The sequence below is a fragment of the Prosopis cineraria genome, unplaced genomic scaffold, assembly GCF_029017545.1.
Source record: "Prosopis cineraria cultivar Desert tree isolate PC_DT_omini unplaced genomic scaffold, ASM2901754v1 PC4, whole genome shotgun sequence".
NCBI lineage: Eukaryota > Viridiplantae > Streptophyta > Magnoliopsida > Fabales > Fabaceae > Prosopis > Prosopis cineraria.
The window spans coordinates 11301943-11316429 of record NW_026555335.1 but is presented as its reverse complement, the minus strand read 5'-3'; the positions used below and the strand labels follow the sequence as shown (position 1 = coordinate 11316429).

The 14487-nt window shown below is 31.8% G+C and overlaps 1 long non-coding RNA gene across 1 annotated transcript; it reads right to left on the bottom strand.

The window, feature by feature from the left end:
• Nucleotides 1–3027: 3027 nt before the first annotated feature.
• LOC129307678 (uncharacterized) lies at nt 3028–6265 on the bottom strand. The gene is made up of 3 exons (XR_008592468.1): nt 6136–6265; nt 3465–3584; nt 3028–3373 (listed from the first exon to the last, which is right to left on the bottom strand). It is a non-coding gene; the product is annotated as an uncharacterized LOC129307678 (long non-coding RNA).
• Nucleotides 6266–14487: the final 8222 nt, after the last annotated feature.

Genomic DNA, 14487 nt, shown 5'->3' with positions numbered 1-14487 from the left:
CCTTAATTAGAATTGTAATTAATAAGATTGTATAAATTAAGATAACTTATTAAATAAAGATAAACATGAATGATAGCAAAAAATAAAGATAAACATGAAAAGAATGAGAAATTTTAAATGAATAGAGCGAGAGTAACACTTGGGTCAAGAAATACCTTTCCCATGCTAAAAATTAAACATTTTGAGGTTAGGAAACCCCATTTATCTTAAATATGTACATGTATAGTATCATGACTAAGTGACATATATACATGTATGGTATCATATTTCTTACCAACATTAGATATATACTCCGTTCAATTCTTATTGTAAATTTTTTTTCATCTAGTTCGTAATATTATATTATACCTTCTATTGGTATAATTTTTTTCGTAAATATCCTTCGTCTCAATATTCTTTAACCAACTAACTAGACAACCTCCTCTAATTAATGAACTTCATCGAAGATAATTTTAAAATTTTCAAGGTATTAACTAAATTTAATTAATTTGTAAAATTATTAACTTAATGTGTATACTTTTAACCTTGGTTGAATTGTAGAAGGAAACATATCAGATCAGATGAGTCAACCATGATCAATTGGCTGCTAGGAAGTGGATTGAGGCAGCTCTTAGCCAATCCAAAAGGTTAAACGAATCCACAAAGAAATCGATTCCAAACAAGGATGGTTCTGGATTAGAAGCATCTTTGACCCATTCACCTTACGTCTACTCTCTTCCTATAAATAACGTCGAAATAATGCTCAAAATGCATGCAGATATGACAGAAATATGAGAGCTTGCGAATATATGGAGGAAGAAGAAGAAGCTCATTAACGTTACGTTGTTGGCTCAGGTGCCTCGCATGAAGAGGTTAGAGAGTATATCTGAGCCAAGAATGACTTGCCGGAATCTGCCAAATTAATGGCAAAATTTCCAAGTTCTGGGTCTTTCCGGCAGTTGTTCTTGGCTCAAATTTGCTCACTTTCCTCTCATATGAGACTATCAGAGCTTGAAGTATTACTCATACTTCAAAATTTGAGTTATTATATCGTATCGTGTCAAATACTACTAACACTTCTGACTACTTTCATTTCAATTTTCAAATGTTACATTGAGTTTCTTGAACATAGATTGTTTGAGAGAGGATGACAGAGTAGTGGATGTGATACATGTTAGAATTTGTGCCTCAAATTTCTATCATAGTATGATTATTTTATGGTCATGCTTGTTGACAAGTTTATTTTAGTATGATATCTATCATGTCCATGATTGTCATGATATTATTTGCAGGATTCATATAACAAAATCCAGTTTAGAAACTTAAATTCATTTTTTTTTATTTATCAAAGATCAGATAGTAGATTCATTGTAATCTTGATCTTGCATTATCGATTTTTTTTTTTATTTGTTGCCCATGTGTTTTTTCTCCCTCATACTACGGGTTTTTCCATGTTAAATTTTGTTTGCATCCTTCATTATTTTTATGTTTTTGCTTCTTTTTAATTTTCAGTTTCTTAATCCTTCCAGAATCTCACTTAATTTTACTTTGATTCTTGGATTGATCGAATCTGCTGGTATGAAAAAGAGAATTAGAATGAGTTTTCAAGCCGAATTGTTGATTTATGAAAATTATGGAGTACCAATATTAGCATAAAGAATGCCTTATTGTATCAGTATTGAAAATCACCAGCTGGCAAAGTTCATTAGTCCTATAATGACCATCACTTGCATGACTATATATGTTTAGTCCTTTATATGTTCAAGAAACACAAAAAGCTTTCTTATTCAAGAGTTGACAGCATTAACTATTTAATTAGCCACATTTGAACACAAAAATTTTCAATGATACTCATCAAACGTCCACTGAAACGATTATTTGCCCATAATAGGCCAAATATTAAAAGCTGTTGTGGATAAAGTAAAGCATATTCTGAGTTCTGACACATTCCTTCAATGATTTTGCAGCGCAGAACTGAAAAACAATGCAAAGCCACATTTTACAATTCCATTCCCATGAGATAAAGTTCTTCAATGCTAACAAAGTCTTCAACAAATTATAGTCACTTCCAGATTTCTGAGCCTGAGTGAAACCAAAGCAAAGATGAATGATGGGAGCATTTAGTGAGAGTTTGACGAAGTCATATAGATCTCCATATGCTATCGGGGGAAATTCTGAAAAATTGGGGCAGATTATATACTCATCCTTTGAGACTCCAAATTTCAAATGCAATTGGATTCAGAACCAGAAAGCTATAGAATCTTATATTTTCGATTCTTTTTTTTTTCTCTTTTTTTTTTTGTGTAAGTATAAGGAGCAGGCTCCAATGAGAGTAGAGAATACCTCCTCCAAGATATTGAGAAATTGAGAACAATGAATAAACCCATTCCAACTAAATTGCTACATACATAATGATTATGGTTCGAACCCCCAACTATTTGTTTAAGTAATGAAAGCCTTTATCATTCATGCTAATTTTAGAAGGTTCTTTTTGCTTCTATCAATATATATATATATATATATATATAATCTATAGGAAATCGCACTATTTCTAATCATGAGCAATGTGTCATTTATTAAATTACATGCAATACATATGACCCACATCTAATCTAATACAGTCAAAAATCAAAGATATCACATCTAGTTTGCCAATATAAACGGCCATGTCCTGTTGCAAGTCATCACACAATGTATTGAAACTCATTAAACCTGGAAATAATGAAACAATTTTTAAATTTTGATGACATTGTTCAAACAAATACTTGAATTGGGAATGAATCTGTAGATAAAGATTTTGATATCATTCCACAATTGGGGAGACGTGGATAGCAGATGAATTAATAAACAACGTTAATAAACATAGTTGTTGACAGTGAAAATGTTAAATGGAATGATTTACTGCTGGAACTTGGAAATTCAACCATACTATTAAATATTTGTGAAAAAGAATAAATCTTAGCTCAATGTCAATACATTCCATCCATTATAGTTTTAAAGGAATAAAAATTGATACAAATAAAATACAATTATGACACTGCCACATAGTAAAGCAAGTGCGGTTATTCTTATTCAAAATGTAGTGTCATGTCATGCTGATATAAATTGCAGTCAACGCATCGAATATATTAGTAATTCATATTTCAATTATCAATACATATTCATATCTAAAGTTTTGCCCATAAGATGCTACATTATTCTGAGAGATCTGTTTCTGGACAAAATGCACCAGCCACAAGCAGCAATAACAATGATCTCCCTTCTTTACTTTGTTCTGAACCACCGTTTTCTGGATAAAGTTATTCTGTAACAGTATCACATTCTTAGCAATCTCATGCCTCCTTAACGTGTCAATTCTAGAAAGAGGTCTCCCATATCTTCTTACCCTTTTCGCCTGTTTTGAAGAAAATTTGAATTTTGACATTGCAGTTACATTTTAAGATACCATCATGGACATCGGTGTGGTGTAATACCAGCGTACATACCTTCTAATTCCCATCACAGTCTTGTGGCTGCTTCAGTCACTTTCCCTTGTAACTTCTCACTGAATTTAGACTCTGCATGATTCAAAATTCAAAGCTAACGAGACGTGGGAGCCATACCATCTACATGAGAAAGAAGTGGATTATGTGTCCTTGTGTCGTCAACTCTTGCTTGTACCAAACAGATAAACGTCCCAATATGGACATTGATTCCAAATAAGGGAGGTTCTGGATAAGAAGCATATCATATGTAGAAAATCATGTACAAAAGAATATTATTGAGCCAAATCAATTATCTTTATCAGACGGGGAATTCCACCCGTTGACATCTGCTCCTGCTATAAATAGAATTAGTATAATGCTCAAAGTGCATGTAGAGAAAATCTAAAAGCTTATGGAAATGGTCAAGAATATCAATGATATTTGCTCTTAGAGCCTCACACGAAGAGGGAGAGAGTATATTTGAGCCAAGGATGACTTGCCGGCATCTGCTAATTAAATAGCAAACTTTGCCATCTCTGGCTTCTGCCGGTGTCGTCCTGGCTCAAGTTTGCCCCCTTTCCTCTGTCATATGAGACTCTCAAAGAGCTTGTTCTTTGCCCTTCTTGTCTGAGTCATATCCTGCATGATTCATATCTGACATACGTGTTAGATAACTAAAACTTACAGTGCAACATATTTGTGTGTTGTGCCCTGTAAATGTGTCAATGTCAGAGCTTCATCACAGCTAGTTGAATGCCTTTGAGTTTCATAAACAGTATAGATTAAGAGAGGAAGACAGTAACAGAATAATGCACAAAAGCATAATTTTAGTACCTGGTTTATCTAATATGAAGAGATTAAAAAAAATTATGAGAACCAATAACCACGGGGCCATCTTTATTTCTTTCTTCCCTTTTTCTCTTTTCAAGCTGCACTAGTCATTTTTTCTTTTAGTTAGCTGCACTGGTCAGTTTTTAGTATCATGCTAATCTAGATTGGGATGACAACATACATTAATATTGAACATAGCTTGCCCAGAAGAGTTCCTCAAATGTTCCTATAAATTATAATGACCATTACTTGTAGAATTATGGTTCGTCTTTTATACAAGAAAGAGATTTCTTATTTTCAGAGTTGACAGTATTAAGCAATTTGCCTACCTTTGAAAACTAAATTTCAATGGTAGACAAACATCAACTAGAACAATTTCTTTTTGGCCCCTAATAATAGGCCAAATATATGAGTCCCCCCACCCCTCCAAAAAAAAAAAAAGGATTTTGCCAAACAGAACTGAAATACAAGGTCAAGCCTGAATCTTGTTTTGTAGTTCCATTCCCATGAGATAAAGTACTGCAATAATTTAATCTATTGAAGTCTTGAACAAATTGAAAAAACTGTCGCTTCCAGATTTCAGACTATCATTTGCTTCTAAGGGCTTAAGTCAAACCAAAGCGAGGATGAATGAAAAGGGCATTCAGTGAGAGTTTTGTGAACTCAAATGGATCTCCAGATACTATGTTTGGGAAATTCTGAAAATTGTGGCAAATTATATACTCCTCCTTTGGACTCCAAATTTCAAATGCAGTTGGATTCAGAACCAGAAAGCAATAAATTTTTTAGTATATAGATTGAATGGTGTTAAAGCCTCTTGTCAATATTGCTACAGCATCTAATATTGTTTAAGATCATACTATATAATGTAAAATTATCTTATCTTTTCAATTCTGTCTATATATATAATATAGGAAGCCATACTATCCCTAAGTTATGAATAGCACGGCTATCTCTGAGACTTGATGTAACACTCAGAACCACTTCAAATTCATTTAAAAAATAAAGCATAACCCATCTAGCTGGCCAATACAAATAACCATGCTCTGTTGCACATCATCGCGCAATGTTTTGAAAATCATTAAAACCTAGAAACAATAAAACAGTATGAAATTTTAATGACATTTTTCAAACAATTATTTGAATTGAGGATGAATCGGTAAATAAAGACGTCGATATCATTCCACAATTTTGGGGAGATTGATAGCAGACGAAGCAATAAACAGGGTTACTAAACATGTTTGTTGACAGTATAATAATAAATGAAATAATTTGTTGCTGAAACTTGGAGATACAATCATAATATTAAATATTTGTGAAATAGAACAATTCTCGTCTCATAGTCAAGACAAGCAGTCCACCATACTTCTATTCTAATTCGAAATGTAGTGTCATGCTGATTTAAATTATAATCAAGGCATCGAATTTAAAACTGATTCGTTTTTTAATCATCACTACATATTCATATCTAAAGTTTTGCCAAGATGCTACATTAACAGATTTGTTTCTTCACAAAATGCACCAGCCAGCAACTGTAACGATCTCCCTTTTAACTTTGTTCTGAACCAATGTTTTATAGATAAAGTTATTCTGTAAATGTAATAGTGTAATAGTATCGCATTCTAAGCAATCTCATGTCTGCTTAACGTGTCGATGCTAGAGAAAGAGGTCTCCCATCTCTTCCTACCCTTTTTGCCTATGTTGAAGAACATTTGAATACTGATACTGCAGATACATTCTAAGATATCATCATGGACAATTCATGAATAGTGCTTCTGGAAATAGGCCATAAACCCTACCATTTGCAAATGCTTCAAAAAAAAAACAGGAAAGGAAATTCCGAGTGTCCGTTCCCTCTTACCTGAGCCTTTGACCTATCCAAATATTATGGGCATTCTAAGGTGACCACTCATCTTTTGCAAGATTCTATGCCCACAACAGGGGAATCCAGCAATGAAGCCCGATGAGTAAACGACGGGTGGCGAGTGAAGACCCCAGAAGAAATCGGAATACGTCGACAAAAGTGATGCTTTTCATCGAACAGATAGAATGCAGTATTCATGATTGCCTTTTTAAAAGAAACAATAGCCACTCGCCTCTTCCGACTAATTTTTGAATGGTGGGTCGAATTGAGAATATTGGGGACCCTCCAAGAGAATCACTAATTATTTCCCACTAGCTCCACTGCCAATATATACCGTGGCGTCAATCAAGCAAGATATAGCATGAGACAGAGAGATAGATGTGAGAAGGACAAAAGAATTGTGAAGAAACCACCATTTGAGGTTAATGTGTGGTCGGCGAGTTTTTCATGAAGAGGAGGAGAGTGGAATGGAGCCAAGGATGACTTGCCGGCGAAGCAAGCTCATAATAGAAGCTTGCATTGATCCGGTGGGAATTGATTTCCCGGCAAGTCAATCCTGTGGCTACGTTTGGCTTTCTTCTTCTCATGTGAGACTCTGATGATCCCTTCTTGTTTGTTGGATTTTCTACAGACGTCAGAGAAAGATGCAAGGAACAGAATCAGAGGACCAAGTAGTGGCAATTGCTTGTATTTTGCTTGGTCAGATCAATCAGCATTACAAAGTCTAATGGTGATGAAAGGTCATGATCTAGTTTTGAAGTGCTTTTAATGTTATGGTCATCGAGTATCAAGTATCAGTCTTTTACAGTACCTAGGCAAAATATAGCATCATAATTGTAAAATGCACGAAAGCTGCTAATCATGAAGTGTTCTAATAACTAATCATAATTAAAACTAAAATGAAAATAATAATTGTGTCATGACAAATGTTAATATTGTTGCTAAACTTACTTTAAAAAAAATAAAATCATTGCCATTTTTTATAGTGTCATTATGCTATATAAGGTTTAGACAAGTTTTATTATTGTTTTTAAATTAAACCATTTATATGGAACATGAGAGAAGCCACGTTATTCATAAAATGATTAGCAATACGTTTTTATTTTAGCTTTTGTGTAAAGTATGTAGTCCATGATTCAGTTTAATTTAAATATGGTATAAAATGGGTTAAATCAAATGTATATTCCATATTTTTGCTCCAAAAAAAAAAGTATATTCCATATATCTTGTAAACATCAAATCTTGTATGTAGGAGTAATGAAATAAGACAAGATGGTGAAGGATGAAATAATTGGCACCAGAATGTGGAACAAGAGGCTAATAATATTTAGGTAATAATTTTCCCATGTTTTTTTCCATGAGATCCTAAAAAGAAATTGATTTGATTGTTTTCAATGAGATTCCAAGTTTAAACATATTGTCAATATATTTGTGTGCGTGCGTACATGCATGAGCCTTCCTCTTGTAAAAAAAGGTTAAGTGTAAAATTTTAAAACAAGAACTTGATTTTTGAATAAAGTATACTTTTAGTCTTTTAATTTTATTTAAGGTTTTAATTTAAACATTTAATTATGTAAAGTATCTTTTTAATTATTTAATCATAATTACTTTACTTTTAAATGATTATTTTTTATATTAGTCATTATTATTTTAAAAAAATTAAACTTAATATATCAATATTTAAGAATATTTTGTTAATATTTGAAAGTTCAATACAAAATTTATTAGGATAAAACTAACAAGTTTAGTATTAAATGATTAAAATGACACCTTATAAAATTATGAGACCAAAATGAATATTGTATAAAGTTAAAGAATTAAATATATACTTTAATCTTAATTTAAAAAAATTAAAGAAAACATATGTGATGGTGTGAAAATAATGGGGTTATTTTACATGTCATCTTTTCAAATTTTTGTAATCAGAACCAAGAACATGAGTTTGATTAAAAAAAAAAAAGCGCAAATCAAGAATATGAGTTGGGCCTCTGGGCCAGTCCAGTTAACCCAAAACTAAAAAGTTGAGTTGCCAAAAATTTTGATCTAGCCCATTTAACCTGTGTATAAGTGGCCCAGCCCTTTTTTGTTTTTTGTTTTTTTGTAATATCAAAATATCTTTTTGTTGGTTGGAGCTGTAGCTTGTGTATAGTTGTAGTTAATTATGTATTATTATTCCCATATGCTAATTCATGTATGTTTATCATCACTATTTCCACTCGCTGAATTTATAATATGTCAACCTAAACTTCTGGTTTTGTCATGTAATTGATTGATGTACTTGTTATCAAGAACAAAGGTATGTTTTGCATAACAACTAGCTAGCCTATCATTATAATAAAATGATATTACTTTGTTTTAAATTATAAGATACTTTTAGGAGAGATTTGACATCTTAAAATATAAAACATTTTGATAAAATAAGATTTTATTAATGATATTTTTAATATTATTTTTTATATATTCTCTTTCTTTAATGCTTTTGTACAAATTGAGTATTAAATGAAAAGCATTTTTGAAAGTTTATATTTTTGTCTTGAAAAAATAAGATGTAAAGTGTATATAATAAGCTTTATTAATATATATGATGTTGTCTAAAAGTGTCATATAATTTAAAATAGAGAAAGTATCACAATTCAATGTAAAATTAAGTTTTTAGTTATCAAAAAGTTTCATTGATTGATCAGAATCATACAAGAGACTAAATTGGTCGTATAAAAGGATATGATTAGTTAGTTGATGTATGAGATGGCTCATAAAACTCACTAAACCTAGGTTAACTTAACGAAATCTCATCTAAGTCTATTAAAAAGTAGAGCTTGAGTTAATAAGTTTTAAATTTTTTGATAAAATATATTTAAATTAATTTATAAATAGGATTAGAAGATATAGAGCCTAGCTTAGTAAATATTTGTTGGGCTTACAGTGAACTAACAAGCTCATATATATCCCGTTGGCCTACATTCTTTTATTTTTTATTTTTCTTTCGTGTGTGTGTGTGTGTGTGTGTGTTTACAAGGCAGGTCGAAGCTTGAATATCAAAAGCAAAAAGCCAAAACAATTACTTATGAATAACTCCATCACTCATGACCATATTGGTCAAGCTTGGGGGATTTGAACGAATTAGTTGGATTCCAATTCCAGCACCATGAGCCTGTTGTGCTAAGTAGTCTGCACATCGAATTATATCCCTTGGTGAATACCTTATAGAGTAACTCTCTTAATATGATTTGTCTGGGTTTTTTAGATGTAAATTGAAAATAAAATAAAAAAATATAATAAACTTAAATGGATAAAATGGAAGAATGGAAGAATGGGTTTTTTAATGATAAAACATAAAAAATATCTTCATAAATCAAATTAAAAAATATTTTCCTTTTCTGGAATCTCCAAGTCCCCATAATTATGATTCTATCAAATTAAATTCTTTGATTTGAATCAGAAATAATGAAAGCAAAAGGTTTTGATTTGATAAGATTGGGTCATTGATGAGAATAAACCCTAGTTGGGTCTACAAAAGGGATAGGAAGAGGAGGAAAAGGGTGGGGGAAAGAGAAACTTTGAGAAAGGGAAAAGAAGGGGAGAAAAATATGGAGAAAGAGAGACCGCCGGACTAGGGAAGATGTAAGATTGATGGAGCAAGGAGGAACAACAATGACGAGCTAATAATAATAGCCTATTAAGAATGAGAACTACATTGTGTTTTGTCATGTTGGGTAATTTGAGATTAATGACTTTGTACCTTATTATTCATTATATGTGTGGTGGCCTTTCTTTTATACTGCATCATATTAATAACGCGGAGGCCCTTGGTGGGAATATGAGTTAGCTTTTGTTATGTGATCTAGTCATGAGAGACCACTTAGGTCTACTGCATGTACATGGCTTCAACGACACACTTCCAAGTGGTTGATTGTATAATCACTAAGTTTTGTGTATATGCTTTAAATTTAGAATAGAACATCAAGATAATTGCATTCCGACTTTGTTTGAATGAAAATCTCTACTATTCGTTTTTTCTTATGTTCTAGAAACACAAGAAACCTATTGTTTGTGTATCGAATAAAGAGCCTTACGGTAACTAATGGAAGAAAATAAAGGAGAAATTGTGGTGGGTATTTGAGATTTGTGTATATGTGTATTATGATTATTTTTTTACGTGCTCACATATAAATGTAATAAGATTAATTTGATTGTACCTGCTAGATGCACACATTCACATTTATCTCTTCTTTTCATATTCCTTCCTTTTATTTTAATTTCCTTTACTTTAGAGTCCTTCATGAGAGAAAATAAGTCTCTTTGAGAGTACAAAGTGTTGCTCAATAACCATGAGTGATATCAAATCACTGTGAGTCCTCATAATAATTTACTGTGAATAACACTAAGTTATCATAGGTAAAACAATAAAATTATTGATATTTTAGGCTATACCATGAGTGATATTAAGTTATTGTAGATGCCTAAAAGCATCTAATGAAATACTATAAATGACACTAATTCATTCTAGATACCAAATTTTGCATTAAAATTTTATAATTAAATTATTTTATAGAAAATTTAGTTTGAAAATTCTTTTAAGATTTGTCATGAGTAATACTAAATCATCATGTGCATTTAGAGTATCAATTAATGGACTCTAGTGATACTAAATTATCATAGATTCCAATACTAATTTTTTTTCTCTTACCTAAAGGTGCTTTCTTAAAACAAATTTTTATTTAAAAAATAAATAAAATTATATATACCCAAAATAAAATTCTTTTCAAAAAATAATTAAAATTTTTAATTAAATAATAATGTCTCAAACCATGTGGACTTTGATTTCCATTGCAAGGTATGTGAGCCTTATGCTTTGATCCTAAGTCAAATCCACCTATGTAAATAAATAATTTATTTTCATTAATTTTTTATTTTTTATCTTTATTTTTGCATGTGATTAAAAGGTAATTAAGAATTATTCAAAGGCCAATTAATTGTATGCAATCAACTTAGGATAATTGTTCTTATAAACAGGTATAGTGGAGTGTCTAATACTTTCCTTACACACAATTGACTTCCAAACCTTTTTGTAAATCATCCTTTATATTATACAATTTTCTAAGCTTCTTGAGAACTTTAGTGGTGACTCTCATTTTTCTAAACCTATCAATCTTTCGTATCTAGGAAAGTCATGATGAGGCTGCGATAATGAGATTTAAGGCTTTCAATGAATCTGAAAACAACTGCACATTACTAAAATGTTCATTGTAACATAATTCAAACCCTATTTTGATGGCACCAAGTTTAGCTTCACTTATTGATGCAGTGCCTATCTTCAATTGAAATCCCATAAGCCAATTACTCATAGAGACTCTAATAATGCCTTTACAAGTAACCTGACCTACATGCTTGATCAAAGCATCCACATCAACTCGGATAAAGTTTGTAAGTGATAGGATTTAGGTGGTTATCTCCTTTGTTAACTCTTAGAAAACTGCATGAGGGAATGTATGCCCTAATGCCTCTTCCATGGTAAGATATAAACATTAATGAAGAATGTCCTCATGTGTAGAAACTTGTCCTTCAAGTAATTTGCTACAACTAGCTTTCCATAATAACAAGAAAGTATAACCAAAAAAAAAATTTGGCCATGGCCATCGTTCAAACTTTCTCTAACATGGATTATGTTGTGACTTGTAAATTATCATTAAAAAAATCAAAAAAATTTTTATAGATATATTTTTCTCCTACCTCTTTTAGCTGCTTCACGATCTCGAATAATGTGTATAACACTCTCCTCACAATGATAGTTCAACAAATAGTTTGCATTTCTGGTAACCCCATAACTAGCCCTGAATGTGTTGGCTAAGAGTCTCTCATGAGTGATCACTTGCCATATGAAGAATTTCACTTTTTTCAAAAGTGGCCATTTCCATAATTTCATCCATAAACATTCATTAGATTTATGTGCCAGGTTAGTAATGAAGTTATATGCATTTTTTTACATTAAATATTCCATCACAAGCTTGCTTCCACTAAATTTTGTCATTTCTATATCTGATAGGAGGTTTCATCTGAAGAAGAGAATTAATAACCTAACGTGGCAGCATATTTTGCCAATACTGTGTACATTCCATTAGCCATTTAGTAATATATGCTCTTCTATTAACTTAGATGGGTTAAACTGAGATATCTGTATAATGTAATAAAGGAAACTCCAAATTATGCCATCACACTAGAAAAAAATTAATGTTTCAATCACTCACCAGTTTCTTCCCTATGCCCTTGGAGAACTATTCCTAGATAGTAGCGATTGCTTGCTAAGTCTTATAAGAGAAACTTTTCTTATTAACTATCAGCCATTCTTCATTACTACACCTATATTTTTTATTTAAATATTTAACCCACAACATCTCCTCAATCATAACTAAACCCTAACACAATTTCATAATAAAAGTGGTATTTTGTTGATAAGATCTTTAATTCCTAAGCCACTTACACTCTTTGGCTTCTTCTCTATTTCCTATGAGATTACATGCATCCTCTCCATTGTCTCATGATGATTTCATAAAAAGTTCCTGCTTATCTTTTCCAATTCTTACAGAATACCGTTAGGTAAGAGTATAGTTTGCATTATATAAGTAGGAATAACTAATAAAACAGCTTTTATCATGAGGGTTCTACCAGCCATACTTAAATACCCTTTCTTTCAGGATACTTTCTCTTAACCTTATTAATAATTGGAATAAAAATCATTTTTGCGATTTGAGTATGCAACAATAGAACTCCTAGTTACTTCTATTGAAATATCTTGTTTGGCTTTGTATTACTCTTGTACCAAGTTAAGGCATTACATAACAAATTTAGTTATGTTTATAGTGTCTTAATTTCATTTAGTCAAATATATGTTAAATCAACCTATCATGATAGGCCATATTGAAAAATGACGCTTAGCCTTAGCTAAATTCTCATTGGTATTCCTATCTCAGAAGTCAATTAAAGGCTAAGCATTAGCAAACTTCTTGATTGATAATCCTTTAACCAAAATTGATATTCCTATCTTAGAAGTCAGTTAAAGGCTAAGTATTAGCAAACTTCTTGGCTAATCATCCTTCAGCCAAAGCATTGGAAGATAATGGGGAACTCCATGTAAACTTAGTGAACCTAGGCCCTTAGATGCTCAAATTTAATGGTTCTAGTATAAAGAAGGCTCTCAGGGCTAGGATTGTGATAGTATCTCCAACACTTATAAAGACTATACATTCACTACATCTAGATTTTGAATATACTAACAATTAAGCTGAAGTATTATTGATTGAGCTAAAGATACTTCAAGAGTTAAGAAAGATCCTCGAGCCTAAAATTAGGAGGCTAATAAGCTAGCATAAACAGCTTCAAGGCTAAGGCTTTCACCAGAACTCACCAAGAAATTGATCTTGGTTGAAAAAATAGAACATCCTTTTATATTCTAGCAAGGTATGATGGTACAGGATGACATAATCTTACAAGGGTTAGCATGAGACTAGTTGGATGTGTTCATGAACTACTTACAGAATCCTAGCTAATGGTAACCATTTCAGACTTATTAGAGATGAGTTGTATAAAAAGAGACCAAATGGGTTATTACTAAGATAGTTGGCGTTCACATAATGCATGAAAGTTTTGAGGCAGGTGCACAAAAGGTTGTATGGGGCTCATTAGTTTAGGCTAAAGATGCAATGGGTTATACACAGACATAGATATTATTAGCCATCTATGATTAAGGATTGCATTGGATACACAAAGAGATGTAGAAAATGTCAAGTGTACAAAGCAATCCAATGAGCAATAGCCTCAAACATAAACCCAATAGTCAAGCCATGAACTTTTTAAGGTTAGGCCATAAATAGAATAGTAAAGATATACCTGGCATCTTCCAAAGGCCACTTATTCATCTTAGTAGCCATAGATTACTTCATCAAATAGGTAAAGGCTAACCACATGAGGATCGTTGAGTAAGATAACATGATAAACTTCGTACGATAAAAGATCTTGTTTTAATATAAGATCCCTTAGACAATCATGATAGATCAAGAAAGTGACAGTAAGTTACTAATATCGATGCCATAGTGTGCCCAAGCAAACACGCAGGTTGAAGCATCTAATAAAGTGATCCAGGGATCTTGAGGAAATGATAGAAGATAATCCTAAGAAATGGCATGAACAACTTTCAAAGGCATTATAGGCCTATCAAGTATCCAAAAGGAATCTACTAGCATAAACATGTACTTACTAACTTACGGGCATGAAGCTGTACTACATTTAGAAGTAGTCGTTCCTTCCTTGTGAGTATCTAAGAGTTTAGGATTGAGCTTGAAAGAGTACAATGAA